The sequence below is a fragment of the Choloepus didactylus genome, chromosome 7, assembly GCF_015220235.1.
Source record: "Choloepus didactylus isolate mChoDid1 chromosome 7, mChoDid1.pri, whole genome shotgun sequence".
Lineage (NCBI taxonomy): Eukaryota > Metazoa > Chordata > Mammalia > Pilosa > Megalonychidae > Choloepus > Choloepus didactylus.
Genome location: NC_051313.1, coordinates 127,292,948 through 127,309,094, shown reverse-complemented (window position 1 = coordinate 127,309,094; position 16,147 = coordinate 127,292,948). Strand labels below are relative to the sequence as shown.

The 16,147-nt window shown below is 41.3% G+C and overlaps 1 protein-coding gene and 1 long non-coding RNA gene across 2 annotated transcripts in view; both read left to right on the top strand.

Moving 5' to 3' along the window:
- Positions 1-16,147, top strand: part of LOC119539111 — an 83,185-nt gene that overhangs the window by 41,250 nt on the left and 25,788 nt on the right. The window lies entirely within an intron of this gene.
- On the top strand, positions 9,355-12,641 carry LOC119539116. The gene is made up of 3 exons (XR_005217792.1): positions 9,355-9,425; positions 10,249-10,324; positions 12,517-12,641. It is a non-coding gene; the product is annotated as an uncharacterized LOC119539116 (long non-coding RNA).

Here is a 16,147-nt window from a genome sequence, read left to right as displayed (position 1 = left end):
TATTTGAAACTAGAGAGCAAGTGGATGAATGCTCATTGCCTTGTCATACCAGAGAAAGCTGAATCCTGCACCTACAGAGGGAAAAACCAATAAGAAACAAACGAATTCCCCATCACTGAAAAGTAGAAAGATTTAGGTACCTCTGAGATCAGGAATATGAATGGGACTAAAAACAAGAGGATTCATTAGAAACCTAAGTAAGGAGTTTGGTTGTTGTTTTAAATTAGAGCAGTTGTAGGTTTACAAAAAAATTATGCAGAAAATACAGAGTTCCCATAGACACCCCCCCCCCCCACACACACACAGTTTTCCCTATTATTAACAGTTTGCATTAGAGTGGTAATTTCGTTACAATAGATGAAAGAATATTATCAAAATTGTACTATGAACCGTACTTGATAGTTTACATTAGGGTTCACCGTGTTGTACTGTCTTTGGGTTGTTTTTTTTTTTTTTTTTAGTTTTATTTTGGAAATATGTATACAACCTGAAATTTCCCCTTTTAGCTACATTCTAGTAGGTGATTCAGTGGTGTTAATTGTGCTAACATCGCCACCATCCATTACCAAAACTCCTCCATCATCCCAAAGACCCTTGGTACCAGTTAAGCATTAACTCCCTATTCCTTACCCCCACCCCAGCCCCTGGTAAACCATAGTCTAGTTTATGGCTATGATTTGGCTTATTCTAATTTTTTCATATCAGTGCAATTGTACATCTGTCCCTTTGTGTCTGGCTTATTTCAATTAACATGATATCACCAAGATTTGTCCATGTGTCACATGTATCAGAATTTCATTCCTTTTATGGCTGAATAATATTCCATTGTTTGTTTATACCACATGTTGTTTATTCATTCATTGGTTGATAGACACTTGGGTTGCTTCCATTTTTTGGCATTGTGAATAATGCCACAATGAACATCAGTGTGAAAATACCTGCTCAAGTTCCTGCTTTCAATTATTTTGGGAATATACCTAAAATTGGGATTGCTTGGTCACCTGGTGTGATGGTTAGTTTCGTGTGTCAGCTTGGCCAGCTAACAGTGCGCAAGCACTGGCCTAACTGTTACAGCAAGGACACTGATTGCATCTGTGGCTGATTACATCAACAAAGGGCGTGTCTTTCACAATGAGATAATTCAATCAGATGGATTTAATCCAATCAGTTGAAGGCTTTTAAGGGAGAAAAGAGAGAACTTTCATTTCTTCTTCAGCCAGCAAGCCTCTCCTGGGAAGTTCATCAAAGACCTTCATTGGAGTTACCAGCTCACCACCTGCCCTATGGAATTTGGACTCATGCATCCACACACTTTTATAAAATCTCATATTTACAGATATATCCCTTTGGTTCTATTTCCCTAGAGAACCCTAACTGATACAGCTTAGTACAGTTTGCTAATGCTGCTGTTATATAAAATATCAGAATGGATTAGTTTTTATAAAGGGGGTTTATTTGCCTACAAATTTGCAGTTCTCCAGCCATAAAAGTGTCTAAACTAAGGCATCAACAAGAGGATACCTTCACTGAAGAATGGTGGATGGCATCTGGAACACCTCTGTCATAGGGAAGGCAAGTGGCTGGCATCTGCTCTTCCTCTGCTACTGGGTTGCATTTCAAAATGGCATTCTCCAAAATGTCTCTGGGTTTCTCTTAGCTTAGTATCTCCAAATGTTCTTTTGTCTGCATCTCCAAGCATGTCTAAGCATCAACAAGCATCTCAATGTTGGATCTTAGCTTCTCTCTTAAATACTGCAGGGCCACACCTCCATGGAAATAATCCAATCAAAGGTATCACCCACAGTTGGGTGAGTTACATCTCCATGGGAACACTCAGTGGAAAGATTCCACTCTAATCAAAAGACTAATAAATCTGCCCCCACAAGATTGCATTAAAGAACTTGGCTTTTTGTAGGACATAATATATCCAAACTGACATACATGGTAATTCTATACTTAACTTTCTGAGGACCTGGCAAACTGTTTTCCACAGCAGCTGCACCATTTTACATTCCCACCAGTGAATGAGTGTTCCTATTTCTCCACATCCTCTCCAGCAATATTTCCCCCCTTTTAAAAAAAATACTAGCCATTCTAGTGGGTGTAAAATGCTAGCTCATCATGGTTTGATCTGGATTTCCCTAAAGGCTAATGATGTTGAGCATCTTTTCATGTGCTTAGTGGCCATTTGCATATCTTTGGAGAAATTTGTATTCAAGTCTTTTGCCCATTTTTTAATTGGGTTGTTTGTTTTTTGTTGCTGAGTTGTGTAAGGAATATTTGACATCCAGATCTCCTCCCTATCTGAACTGCCAAGTGACTGTCTAAGTCCAAACTCAGCAGAACACCAAGGGGTGTTTTGTTGTTGTTGTTGTTGTGTTTTGTTTGGTGAGGGTTTTTTTGTTTTGTTTTGTTTTGTTTTTTGTTTTTTTTTGATGATATTGAACCAGTGGGACTCCTGACTCAGAGACCTCAGGCATCAGTTTTGCACTGCAAAACTGAAAACAGGGCTCTGAAATACTTAAAGTGAAAGTCTCGCAGCCTCCTCCTTCCCCTATTTGGCTCCCAGAACACTGGCACCCAGGCTCATATCTCCCATCATCTCTTATTTAGGCAAATTTTTATTGCATGCCTACTGTGTGTAATGCACTGAGCCAGGCTGTGGATGTATCTATGGGTCAAAGTTTGTATGGAATTTATATTTTATTGGAGGAGACAGAAAAGAAATTAATACTTATATAATATAATGCCAGGTAGTGATAATTTCTATAAAGAAGAATGAAACAAAGTAAAAGAATGCAGACTGAGGGAAGAGGTTGCTATTTTAAATAGGAAAGATCTCTCTGAGCAAGTGACAAGAGAACAACCTAAAGGAGAGGAGGGAGCAGCCATGCAAGTGCATTCTGAGAAGAGCTTCTCCAGCGGAAAGAACTAGAAGTGTGAAGGCCCTGAGGTGGGAACCTGCCTGTTTGAGAAACATCAGGGAAGCCAGTGTGGCTGGAGCAGAGAGAATGAGGTGAGACTAGCAGGACTCAGACCAGAGAACTAACAGGGGGAGTGAAAGCAGAATGTGTTAGGACACCCTAACTCATGTTGGGAATTTGGCTTTTACTCTGAGGCGGAAAGCCACAGGAAGATTTGGAACCCTGGAGTGACATGATCTGACTTACATTTTAATAGAATCATTTTGGCTGCTGCTGTGGAGAACGGTATCTGTGGGCTGCACCATCCAAGATGGGAGCTGCCAGCCGTAAGTGGTGATAGAGAACTTGAAATGTGAATAATCCAAATTGAGATGCATTCCAAGTGTAAATACACAACCACATTTTGAAGACTCAGTACATGCACAAAAGAGAATGTAAAATATCTCTATGGTAGTTTGGAGGCTGTATGTACCCCAGAAGGGATAACATTCTTTTAATCCATTCCTGTGGGTGCAGACCCATTGTAGGTGGGACATTTTGATTACGTTATTTCAGGAAAGGCCAGCCCCAGGGTGTATCTTAATCCCCTTACTGGAGTCCTTTAAAAGAGGTGAAATTAAGAGAAGCTCATAAGGGGATGAGTCTGGACCCAGCATCCTGGGATTGAGAAAGTCTTCTTGACCAAAAGGGGGAACAGAAATGAAACAAAATAAAGTTTCAGTGGCTGAGAGATTTTAAATGGAGTCAAGCAGTCATTCTGGAGTTTATTCTTATGTTATAAAGATATCCCTTGTTGGTTTTTAGTGTATTGGAATAGCTAGAAGGAAATAGCTAAAACTGTCGAACTGCAACCCAGTAGCCTTGATTTTTTGAAAATGACTGTATAACTATGTAGCTTGCATGGTGTGACTGTGAAAACCTTGTGGCTCACACTCCCTGTATCCAGTGTATGGACAGATAAGTAGGAAAATGGGAACAAAAATTAAATGAATAATAGGGGGATGGGGGAATGGGATGTTTCGGGTGTTCTTCTTTACTTTGTTTTTATTCTTATTTTTATTTTTTGGAGGAATGAAAATGTTCAAAAATTGATTTTGGTGATCAATGCACAACTATATGATGGTACTGTGAACAATTGATTGTACACTGTGGATGACTGTAGGGTATATGAATATATCTGAATAAAATGGAATTGAGAAAACACACACAAAATTAATACATGTTAAAATTAAATAAGTCTCTTTACAGAAATAAAATTAACATGTGTGTGTGTGTGTGTGTGTGTGTGTGTATGAGAAGCTTATAGAGAAAAGCCCCAAAGAAGCTAGAAGAGGACCCAGAGAAGCTCAGAGGGGAGGTCACTGGAACCAGAATCTGAAAGCAATGAAACCTGGGGGTGAAGGACCAGCAGACACCAGCCAGGTGCCTTCCCATGTGATAGAGTTCAGGTATTGTCTGGTTGATGCCTTGAGTTGAACATTTTCATGGTCTAACAACTATAAATTTTAAATTAATAAATTCCCATTGTAAAACCCAACCCATTTCTGGTATGTTGCATTCAAGCAGATTTACCAAACCAAAACAATCTCATTAATACTTTTCATATATTGATTATGTGTTGAAATGATCATTTGTGGACAAACTGGGTTAAATCAAAATATTGTTTAAATAAATTTCATCTTTCTTTTTACTTTTTTTTTTTAAGGTGGCCACTAGAAAACTTTAACTTTCATAGGTAGCTCACATCATGTTTCCATTGAACAGTGCTGTTATAGAAGGGCAAGAGTAGAAGCAGGGATACCAGGTAGGAGTTTATTACAATTATTACACCAAAGAAAGGAAAGTGACTGGGAATAATGGAGTAAAGGTGGGGGATAAGAGGAGGTCAGTTTCAGGGTATATTTTGAAGGCAGAATGGAAATAATTTGCTAATGGATTGGACTTGGATTGTACAAGAAAAAAAGAGACATGAGGGATGATTTCAAATATTTTGGCCTGAGCCATGGAGTGAATTGTAGAGAGATTTCCTGAGATGGGGAAATAAGAAGAGTATCTGGAGTCATCTTGTCACTGCTTTACCACCCAAGAGGCCACTATGTCAAGCATCTGGGAAATGGATGACTAGTTTTATCCTGAGAATAACAGTTTGATGCCAGTGACTAGCCCAGCACATTCTGTCTCTGAAAGACATGAAAGACATGAGGAAGCAGCAGCAATATCTGAAGGGCCCTGTAATGAAAGGTTAAGGAGTTTGTGTTGCTAGAGTTAGAACAAGGGAGTAAGGAAACATGAAGCTGACAAGGGAGACTGATACCAGATTATGAAGGGTTTAGGCTAGAATTGTGCCTGGCATGTAAAAGCACTCTGTAAATATGGGTAGGTTAAATCAAACTAATTATTGTAGGTGTATCAGTTAGATTAGGTTTGGCTGAATATATGAGAAGACCAAGGTAAGTATATTACACCACTGAAATTCAAACTGGGGTCTGTGGATAAGCGCTGAACCACAAACTATTATTTTTCTACCACAAAATAAGAACGACAATTGAGAAAATTCAATTAGAGTCTTTTAAGGCAATTTGACATTGCTGCAATATACAAGTGCATGATCACTGGATTCCTCTCATTGAATATGGATGTTGTAGAATCATATGATGAGTTGCATGTGGTTTCAGCCAGGTACTAGCCATGCCCGGTAAGACTGCAATATCCTATAGTACTTAATAAAAAATCTTGAGAGAAATACTGCATTTTCCTATGGTCAGAAACCCTCTAACAGCTTTCTATGGCCCTTGGATTTAAGTCCTGATCACATTCTATGAGGTTTCTCTCACCACCTCTCTAGTCTCGGCTTCTGCTTGAGCCTCATCATCTTCTTTTCTCATAACTTTCAGTCACTCTGGCCATCTTCTTTTAGTTTTTTGAATAAGTCAAGCTCTCTTCAATGCCTTGGGCCTTCCCATGTGATGTTACTTTGCATGGACTACTGCCAGTCTATGCCCATCCCATCCTCCCTGGCCAAATCTGCTCCCTGACTTCCCTTCTCCATTCTCCTATAATCCTTAACTTTTCCTTCATAGATCAACGTATATACACATATATAAATATATAAGTTAAAAATATGTAAATATGTAAATGTGGTAGATTGAATCATATACCCCAATGAAAGACATGCTCTTAATATTAATCCCTGTTCCTATTGTGGCTGTGAACCCATTAGTAAATGGACGTTTCAAAGATGTTACTAGTAGGTAAGGTGTGACCAAATTAAATGAGTGGATGCTACTGGAGGCTTTGTAAAGAGAGGAAATTCTGAAGCAGTCAGTCAGAAGAAACCAGAAGACAGAGAAGCCAGAAGGCAGAGAAAGTCACAGAAGACCAAGGACATCGCCATGTAACAGAGAAAGAGATGCAAGCCAAGGAATCTCCAGGACTGGGGCAAGCCATCACTAGAACACTACAGGCTCTGAGAGAAACCATGACTTTACCAACACCGTGATTTGGGACCATGAACAAATAAATTCTTGTTGTTTAAGCCAACCCATTGTGTGGTACTTGTCATAGCAGCTGCGGCAAGCCAAGACGTAAACATATAGAATTATACTACATGATCACACACACACGAATATATGATTGGCTGTTTAAGTCTATCTCTCCAGCTAGACAGTAAGCTTGAGGGTCAGCTGCCAGCTCTGGTTTCTTCATCAATATTCCTCCAGCACTTGGCATATTGGTATATTGGTGGCCTTTGATTTGCAAAGATAAGAGAGGGAATTCAAGATGGAGAGCACAGCTACAGTAAAGGCACAGTAGTGAGAAATCATAGGCTATTGTTTATTAGGTGTTAGACTGTATATAAGAAAGATAAGATTAGATACATAGTTTTGGGTTAATGGCAGTACTTAGCAGGAGACCAACATGCTAATAACTGTGTTTAACCTAGCAGGAATGTGTCAGATTGGAATGGGCTAGAGTCTAGAGCCAGTTATTTAGGACACTAGGATAGTGATAGTGACCAAGGAAGGTGAGTATTTCCATAAACAGGGAGTGGGTGGTGTCTGGGAAGATTGCAGCTGAAAGATCAAAAGGGACCAATAGATTTGTTACCCCAGACACTGTTGGTGGCGTTGACAAAAGCAGTCTCCCTGGAATGTCTGGGATGCAATCTTGCTTGGCTCAAGTTGGGTTGAATAGTAAATGGGAAGTGAGGAAGTGGAGACAATGAGTATAGACACTGAGTATAGACAACTTTTTTGAGAAATTGTTGATGTAAAGGGGAACAAAAGAATGAGGTAATAGAAAGTGAAAGGGGTCAGGGGAAGGTTGTTGTTTTAGAAACTCAGGATAGAGAGAATAGAACATCATGGGAATGTTGCAGGAGAGAGGTAGGTAGATACAGACAGAGAATGAGAATGTAAACATTGAAAGAAAAACTGGAGGAGCAATGTTCCTGAAAAGGCTAGAAGGACAGAATCCAGTGCCCAAAGGAGGGCTAGACTTGATAAGAACAGGAACACTCATTCAGTAAGTGTGGAGATGAAAATATTGGAAAAAAATTCAGTGTTCTTTCTTAGATTATATACCTAGATACATCCCAAAGGCATAATACATTTAAATATAAAAAATGAGACCATAGAAATACTAGATTAAAGAGAGGCCAATTTTACAACTTTTGGAATCAGGGAAGCCCTGGTAGGCATAAATAATCCTACTTTCATATGCAAAAAAAATCCATAAATAAGTAAATAAATAAAACACCATGTTCAAACAAAAAGAAAGGCATAAGAAAATGTGAAAAGACTGAAAAAACATATTCAAGTTCTTTGTGGCAGAGTTACTTATCCTTAAACTATAAAGAACATATTTAAAGACAACCTCCACTCCCAAGAAAAATGGGCTAAGGACATGAATAGACAATTTATTAAGAAAGGCAAACTGAAAAATCACTTTTGAAAAAATTAACTTCAAAAGTCATCAAAGAAATCCAAATTAAAACAATGAGATGATATTTGAAAGATATTTTTATTTGCTATTTTGCCAGTATTAGTAAGGATTTGGAGAATGAACACACTGTTTGTGTTAAAGAATAACAAGCTTTCAGGGGTCAATCTTTAGCTGTGGGTCTAGCAATTACAAGTCTAGAAGCGTCCACCAAGGAAATACTGCAATCATGCTTAGCTTAAACATTAATATAGACAGCATGGGCCATAATGACAAAAGCATTTATAACACTGGAAATTTAGAAATAACTCAAATGTTCACCATAAATAAATAATAATACATCCATACAGTGAGATACTATATAATAGCAGCAGAATTTTTAACCATACAAAAATTTTTCATGATATGAGAGAAAAAAAAAAAAGCCCACAGAATCGTATGTACAATATGATTCTGTTTTCTGTGTAAAAAAAAAAAAAAGTTTACAGACACATATACATACACCTATCTCTAACTTAACTATACCTGTGTGAAAAACTACAGGAAGAAAATACATGGATATGTTAACCGAGTTTATCTCTGGATGGCGAGATTGCAGGCACTTGTAATTTTTTTTCCTTTTACTTGTCTAGTTTCAACTTTCCTCTCATAAACAGATGAGTCTGTAAAACGATTGCTATAACAGCGATATGCACAGTTCTTTAACACACAGAAAAGTGACGTCGTTTTCAGAGGCTGCGGTTTTGCCGAGGTGTGGTTTGAGCTGTGCTTGCAAAGCTCAGTAACTTCTGAAATGACGTGGAAATGACACCCAGAAACAAGGGAATGGGGAGGGAGCGGAAATTGATTGGTGGGATTTTGGCCCTGCTCTGCCCAGCCCACAAAGCTCCCCAGGGACTAGAAATCTTCCATCGCATCAGCTGGAGGGCGTCTCAAAACAGATCGGCAGGCTCCACTGCCACAGTTTAACTAGGTTTGGGATCGGTCCTGGGAATTTGCATTTCTAACAGATTCTCAGGTGACGCTGAAACTGGTCCAGGGACACAATTTGAGCACCCCCACCTTCAAGAATTCAACTCCTGGCATCTTTCAGGTTTCTTGCGCCCCGTGGGTGTCGCACAGCTGGCTGCAAGGAGCTGGCTGCACCCCAGGCTTGCGCTGGGTCACGCGCCACCAGCAGCATTTTCTTTGGGAAAATTTTATCTGCACCAAACTGACTTCGCTCTGGCTGCTTCTCGTCCTCGCGACCCCTTCGTACGTCCCACGGACCGATGCGGCTGCAGGGGGCCGAGCCGGCTGTACCCGCGGACTCTCCTCCCGTTTCCGGTTTCCCCAGGGCCCTCCCGAAGCTGCGCGGGGATTTCCTGCGGACGCGGTCATTTTTGGGACGCTCTTGTTTGGTCCTTCCCTCCCTCTGTCCCCCCATTAAAACAAATCAAATGATCAAAGTTCCGTGCTCTTTTCGCTCCCCTTTTCGTGGTGTACCCAGGATTTCTCCAGCGACTAAACTGAATTTAGGATCTGGGAAGAGCCCGGCAGGGGCAGTTGCAGGAAGAGCAGGTGACCGGGTTGGATTCAGAAAGGCTCGGGAAAGGGGCAGGCGAAAGGGAGAGAGGGGAGGGAGTCGAAGGGAGTCATGGAGAGGTTCCGGTCGGAAGAAGATTGCTGATGGGCCCCAAAATTAGCCGGAGGAGGGGCCGGGTCTAGGCGGGAGGATTGGGGTCGCAGAAGGGGAAGGGGGAGGAGCGGGGTGAGGATGAACGGATGGAAAATGAGGGGAGAAGAGTTTTCCTGATAAATTCAGGTGTCCTTAGAAATTCATCCTGGGTTTCTAGCACTGCTGCAAGATTAAAAAAAAAAAAAAAACAGTAGAATAAAAAAGCAACTTCTGTTGAAACTGGCATAGTTCCTCTTTGAGAATACCTTTGAAGGCAAAAAAGTCCATCTCTTAGTTCACAGAGTTACTCATCTCTGTGAACTGGTAAACCCTCAACTTTTCCAAACTCCAATCATCTCATTTGCAAAATTAGGAAAATACGTTTTTCGAAAGATGTTGATAATCTTAAATAGGATTCTCATCTGTAAATTATCTAGATGATCTTTGGTACAGAGCTGGCATTCTGCAAGTTGTACTTAATCTTCCATTTCTCCCTTTGAGTGATGAGTAAGACTTGGACAATTTAAGGTTACAATTAAGAGGAAGGCAAAGATGCACAGAGGGGATCTTGGAGCTGGAAACCCTTCATTTAAATGAGGCCAGCACTGCCCTTGGGGGGCCGTAGACTTGGTGCCAAGCAATGTCAACACTTCTTAGTCAATGAGAGATTGCAGTTTTTTTCAGAAAGAGAGATACCTAAAGAGATGTCAACTCACTCCAATACAGGTGTCTAGGTCACCAGCAAAAGCACAACACACACAGACTCTGATGGGAAGATGATTGACTCACGTAGAGAATAACAGTGAGTAGTGGGCCTTGGTTTTCCTACCCAACAGGTCTCAATCGTGGCCTATGCAGAGATGTGTTCTATGCACAGTACCCCTCTTTTGTATTTGTGTGTCATAGTGAAGGAACCTTGCTCCCTCCCACCAGGAACAGATATACCACCAGAGTGTGAGCTGACTGTCATAAAATATGCCTACCAGAGTCAGACTGTCTCTAAGGAATGTTTACATAGGCTCAGGAAAACAGGGGAAAGAATGCACCAGCAGGCAGTCCCCTTATCTACTAGTGGACTGCATTTTAGCCCACCAGGCCACTACATCTGGTCCTGAACACAGAATATCTTTGTGTGTTCCAGAAAAAGGCAGCAGGCTGCCCTAAGGCTGCCCTCTACCACAAGTTTGATCAGAATTGTGTTTTAGAGAGTGTTAAATCAAATGCTTGCAGGCCACCTTAAGTGGAGGAGTGAGCTGTGGCAGCAAAACAAGAAGTACAGATTGTGGGAGACTGTAGTTCCTATTTCAGAGTGATAGAGGCCCTTCATCCTGTGCCCACTCCATGGAAATGAAAGCCCAGTGCTGCAAAGTTTTATTGAAAGGAAGGAAAAAAAAAAGGCAAAAAAGCAGGAATCTGGATTTCCACATGGAATCTTCCAATTTTTTAAATGTAAGCACCTACTTCTAATCTCCCTTACACACTGTTCAGGACAAATCAAGTACATTTTCCAGTTCCCTCTGGTTTGTGGATGCCCAGTTTCTAACCAGGCCACAGAGTGGCATTAATATCATGTGTTCAGCTTTGAACCTGTTGATTTAAAAATGTTGGAGGGACATTTATATGGTAACATGCAGACAACGCAAATTACTTGTCTAGAAAAATGAGTAAGGGTCAAGGCTGGAAATACTGGTTAGAACAATGGTTCTCAATCTGGAACATTTTGCCTGTGCCCACTACCCACCAGGGCATTTAGTGGGGCCCAGGCTGCTACTAAACAGGAGTAAGAAAATAGGTAAGAAGGAAAAAGGAGCTAGATGGTAGATGAAAGCACTTGTTTGGGAAGAAGTCTATGTAAGCATGAGGAGACGAGGAACCAGGGAAGAACAGGATCCTGAGGAAGAGAGGAGTGGAGTACCAACAGAAACAACCTGGCCTCAGAGTTCTGATCCTGTTGATTCAGGTAACTGTTTCTACTGATACTGAACAAAAGTGGTAGGTTCTCTGCCCGATGCACGTAACAGCCAATCCATGACTCCAGGGTTTCAAAGAGAGAAAGTTTATTGCTAGGCCTGAGGCAGGGGATCAGACAACCTACTGGCCTAAAAATATGTCTCCCCAAATCTAAGGAGTTCAAGGTTTTTATGGATTCAAACAAGGGGAGATGGAGTTGTTACCATCTCAGTAACAAGTATAAGCAGAAACAATTTACAGATGTAAAGGAGTGGAGCTATGCTAGAACCAAGCTAATCATTACAAGAACAAGTCAAAGGTTAGTTCTGAACTGATTCAAGTTCCTCCACTAGCATTAGGGGGTTGCCTTTGTGATTATAAGACACTAAAGTTAAAAAAAAAAAAAATGGATGAAGACGGTACAAGTAACAGAGTATTACAGTCACAAGGGTACAAGATAAAGGCTATACAATCATTATCAGAGATAAAGGCAGCTGGATTACAGTTCAGAGAGTTCTGTCTACTCTAATATACCAGAAAGTAAAAAAGAATATCTATATAATGATTCAGTTGCCATAACATTCCCTAAATCTTAGCTTCTCCAGTTACACTATGTTCCGGTTTGCTAATGCTGCTGTTATGCAAAACACCAGAAAGTTATTGGCTTTTATACAGGGATTTATTCAGGTACAAATTTACAATTCTAAGACCATAAAAGCGTCCAAACTAAGGCATCAAGAAGAGGATACCTTCACCGTAGAACAGCCAATGGCATCCAGAACACTTCTGTTAGCTGGGAAATAAGGTGGGAAATGACCCAGGTAGGGGTGGATCCCAGGAACCCCACTTCCCACCCCCACCCCCTAATTTTTCATTGAGTGAATGAAAGTCTCAGAACTTGATGAGGAGTCTGCCCTCCCTTTAGGGTTTCTGTGATGGAAAGGTAACAAGGTCCTCTCTGCCTAAATGCTATGAGGAGAAGAAAAAGGGAGCTTTTACTGTTCCAGCCTGAAATAACACTCCTCTGGGGTCTTTGGGATACAGGGCCTCATGTCCTGCAGATGACTCTGTGCTGTGATCTCCAGAAGGATGGCAATTCTCAGAGCTTCTGAAAACAAGGTTATAAGGGACAGGCTACCTCACATTCCATCTGGAGTCACTCAGCTGACACCCCTGAAGCCCAGAACATGGTGTAGAAGTTGAAGAGGGAGAACGGCTTGGCACACCACCACCATGCCTTTATCAACAGTGACTGTAAACACTTAAAAACATCTTAAGACATACTCAGGACATGGGCAGAAAACTTTGGTGCAGTTAGGTAACTGTCCCTTCTAATGGAATCTTTAATATTAGCTTCAGTCTTGAGACCCTACCTCCACCTCCCACTCCATCCATTGGGCAGGAAAGCCAGGACTCTTTGGGACTTTATAAGGGCTTGGTACCTAGGCATGAGGCTTTCTGGATAGGTCCTAGTTTTGTCAGAGCAGGGAGTGGCTGGGGACACAGAGGAGGCAGGTAGGAGCAGGTCCGGTTCCCTCTGACCAAGATCACAAGAGACTGCGATAGGAACCCTAATGCCAACTGTTCTAGTTTGCTAATGCTGCCGGAATGTAAAGCACCAGAAATGGACTGGCTTTTATAAAGGCGGTTTATTTGGTTACACAGTTACAGTCTTAGGGCCATAAAGTGTCCAAGGTAACACATCAACAATTGGGTACCTTCACTGGAGGATGGCCAATGGCGTCCGGAATACCTGTTAGCTGGGAAGGCACATGGCTGGCATCTGCTCTGGAGTTCTGGTTTCAAAATGGCTTTCTCCCAGGACGTTCCTCTCTAGGCTGCAGCTCCTCTTCAAAATGTCACTCTTGGTTGCTCTTGGGGCATTCTCTCTTAGCTTCTCTGGAGCAAGAGTCTGCTTTCAACGGCTGTCTTCAAACTGTCTATCATCTGCAGCTACTCTCTCAGCTTCCGTGCGTTCTTCAAAGTGTCCCTCTTGGCTGTGGCAAGCTCACTCATTCTGTCTGAGCTTATATAGTGCTCCAGTAAATTAATCAAGGCCCATGCTGAATGGGCAGGGCCACACCTCCATGGAAATTATCCAATGAAAGATCTTGCCCACAGTTGAGTGATCACATCTCCATGGAAACATTCAATCAAAAGTCTCCAACCCAATCAACACCAATACATTTCCTGCCCACACAAGACTGTGTCAAAGATAATGGTGTTTTGGGGGACATAATATATCCAAACCAGCATGCCAACTGGCCAGTGCACTGGAATCTATCTTTTAGCTTGGGCAAGGCACTTGCTCCCCACATAGAAATTCAACATGAGAAACCAAATTATTTTTGTTATCCATTGATGAGTTAGCAAGTCAGAACCAGATGCATTTGATAATTTTAACAAAGCATCCCGTCATCTAAGATAGCTTGTGGCTCTCACTCTTCCCCACACTTGGTGGCTGCAGAGCTGAATTTTCTGTTGGAAGCCAGGGCATTCACTGCCACTCACCATTGTTTGATGTTTCTCATGTCTCCTTCATGAGTCTTCACTGTTCACCCCTTCCTTGTCTTGTCACATTCTTACTTCAGACGTGTTTTAACACCTGTACCTTGGGCTGCAGCTTGTATTCCATCATCAGTAGATTGACTTCAGGGATTATCGCCAGGCCAGAGAAACGCATAGTCCAGTTGGAGGTCATTTGCACAACCAAGTCCTGCATCAAGTTAGCTATGAGAGACAATCAGGTAAAATGCAGCTAGCCTCCAGAGATCTGGCCTTAGATGGACACTTTAGTAAATGACCCAGAATTATAAGAGACTGGCTGTTGTGATCTAAGGCATAATCTTGAGTATCTGTAGATTCAGAACTCACTTCCTGATCAAAGTCTCCGGTTATTATGCAATCACAGCCAGCTGAGGAGATGTCCCCAAAGAGTCTCTGGGGAAGCTGCTGACCCCACAGCTATTTGGGGAGACACTTATTAGGAGACAAACGTCTCTTTACTCTAAATAGATGTAGATTTAAATTCAGAAATGATGAAGTAATCAAGTCCACCATGTGAATGTTTTTGTGTCAGGAAAGAATGGGTGCATATTTCACAATTAAAGTATTTAAAATGATTAAATGAATTTGACTAATATAAAATTACCCTTGAGAAAATAATGTATATTTGTAATTTTTAATTTGGAATCTAATAAATTGGTAAGCAGTATTAGATCTTTTAAGAGCACTTCAGATTTACCATATTAATTTTCAACTTACTAAATTTTTAAGACATATTTAAACATTTGGAGAAATTTTGTTAATCCAATGGTTAGCTGTTTTAAAAAATCAAATCTACTAACTTTTTAATCACAATTTAAAATTTTTTTAAAATTTGATTAGTTAAATTGTAAAAGCATCTTTAAAAATGATTGTTAAAATATGCTGGGTTCATAAATGCAGTGATGACATTTGTAAATTGAATTTAAAATGTAAAGAGCTGTTGATTTAATTTTGTCATAGTAATAAATTGAATGTTAAATTTTTAAAATGCAAGAGCAGTCCCTGAATAATCATTTGTATGTAAAAGTGCATAAAAACTCATATTAACAACATCAACTCTATTTTAGTGGAGAGACTAGGCACAAGGTGGCCTTGTCTCCAGGTTCTGGGAGGCCTCACTCTAGTTTCTGCCTCTTGTATGTCTGTCACCTGCCCCTGAGGCTTGGCCACCAGCATCCACTGTGATGTGTCCAGTCTCACTGTAAAAGACTTTTAGAGCTATGCTGTCAAATACAGTAACTAGGAGACACTTGTGGCTACTGAAATTTAAATTACAATTTTAAAAAATTAAACATTCTCTTCCTCAAACACACAAGCTGTCTTTCAAGGGCTCAGTAGCCACATGTGGCTAGTGGTTATTATATTGACAGTGCAGAGAGATTTCCATCATCTCAGAGAGTTCTACTGGGCAGAACAGTTTTAAAAACATTCTCCAACTCTGGCAAAACTTAACAAACTCCTTCAAAGTTCTCAGGATTAATTTAATTCATTTGCGATTTGCTGAGAAAGTTTTCAGTGAGGCCTTTTCCAGGCGGCATGGGTTTCATGAAACTTGGGACTCCATGATTCATCCTTTTTTTACCCATTCAAAAGGGCTTCCAGGGAAGTGAAGAGCTGTAGCTGAAGCAGTAGCTGAGGGGCTGAGGCTGGCTGAGGGATGGAGGAACATGAGCGATTTTTGTGTCTCTTGGAGTAAGCTAACATCTCACGAGCGAGGCAAGAAGGGCCTGGGAATGAGACGCCCAAGACCCGTTTCTCATCCCATACCTGCTCCTTAGAACCCCTGTCAGTATATGCAACCAGCCAATGGATCTCTTGGTGGGAGAGTTGCTGCAGTGCCAAGCCCTGTGTTTTTTTCTGTAGGCTACCTCGCTGAGCTCATCAGGGGCCAGAAAGCCCTAGACTCAGACCACAGAAGGTGCTGAGCCACTGGGAATGGAAGCTATCAGTGCTGGATGAGTGTGACCATGCCTCAGGGAGAAGCCAGATACTCCTGCCACGCTGAGCATAGTGGCCTGAAAGGGATGCTCAGCGTAGGGTAAGGGGCCAGGCTGCCGAGGGAGGTTGGTAGCACATGGAGAGTCTGGCTTCCCCACCTGGACAAGGGGTTAGGGTGAAAGGACCCAGA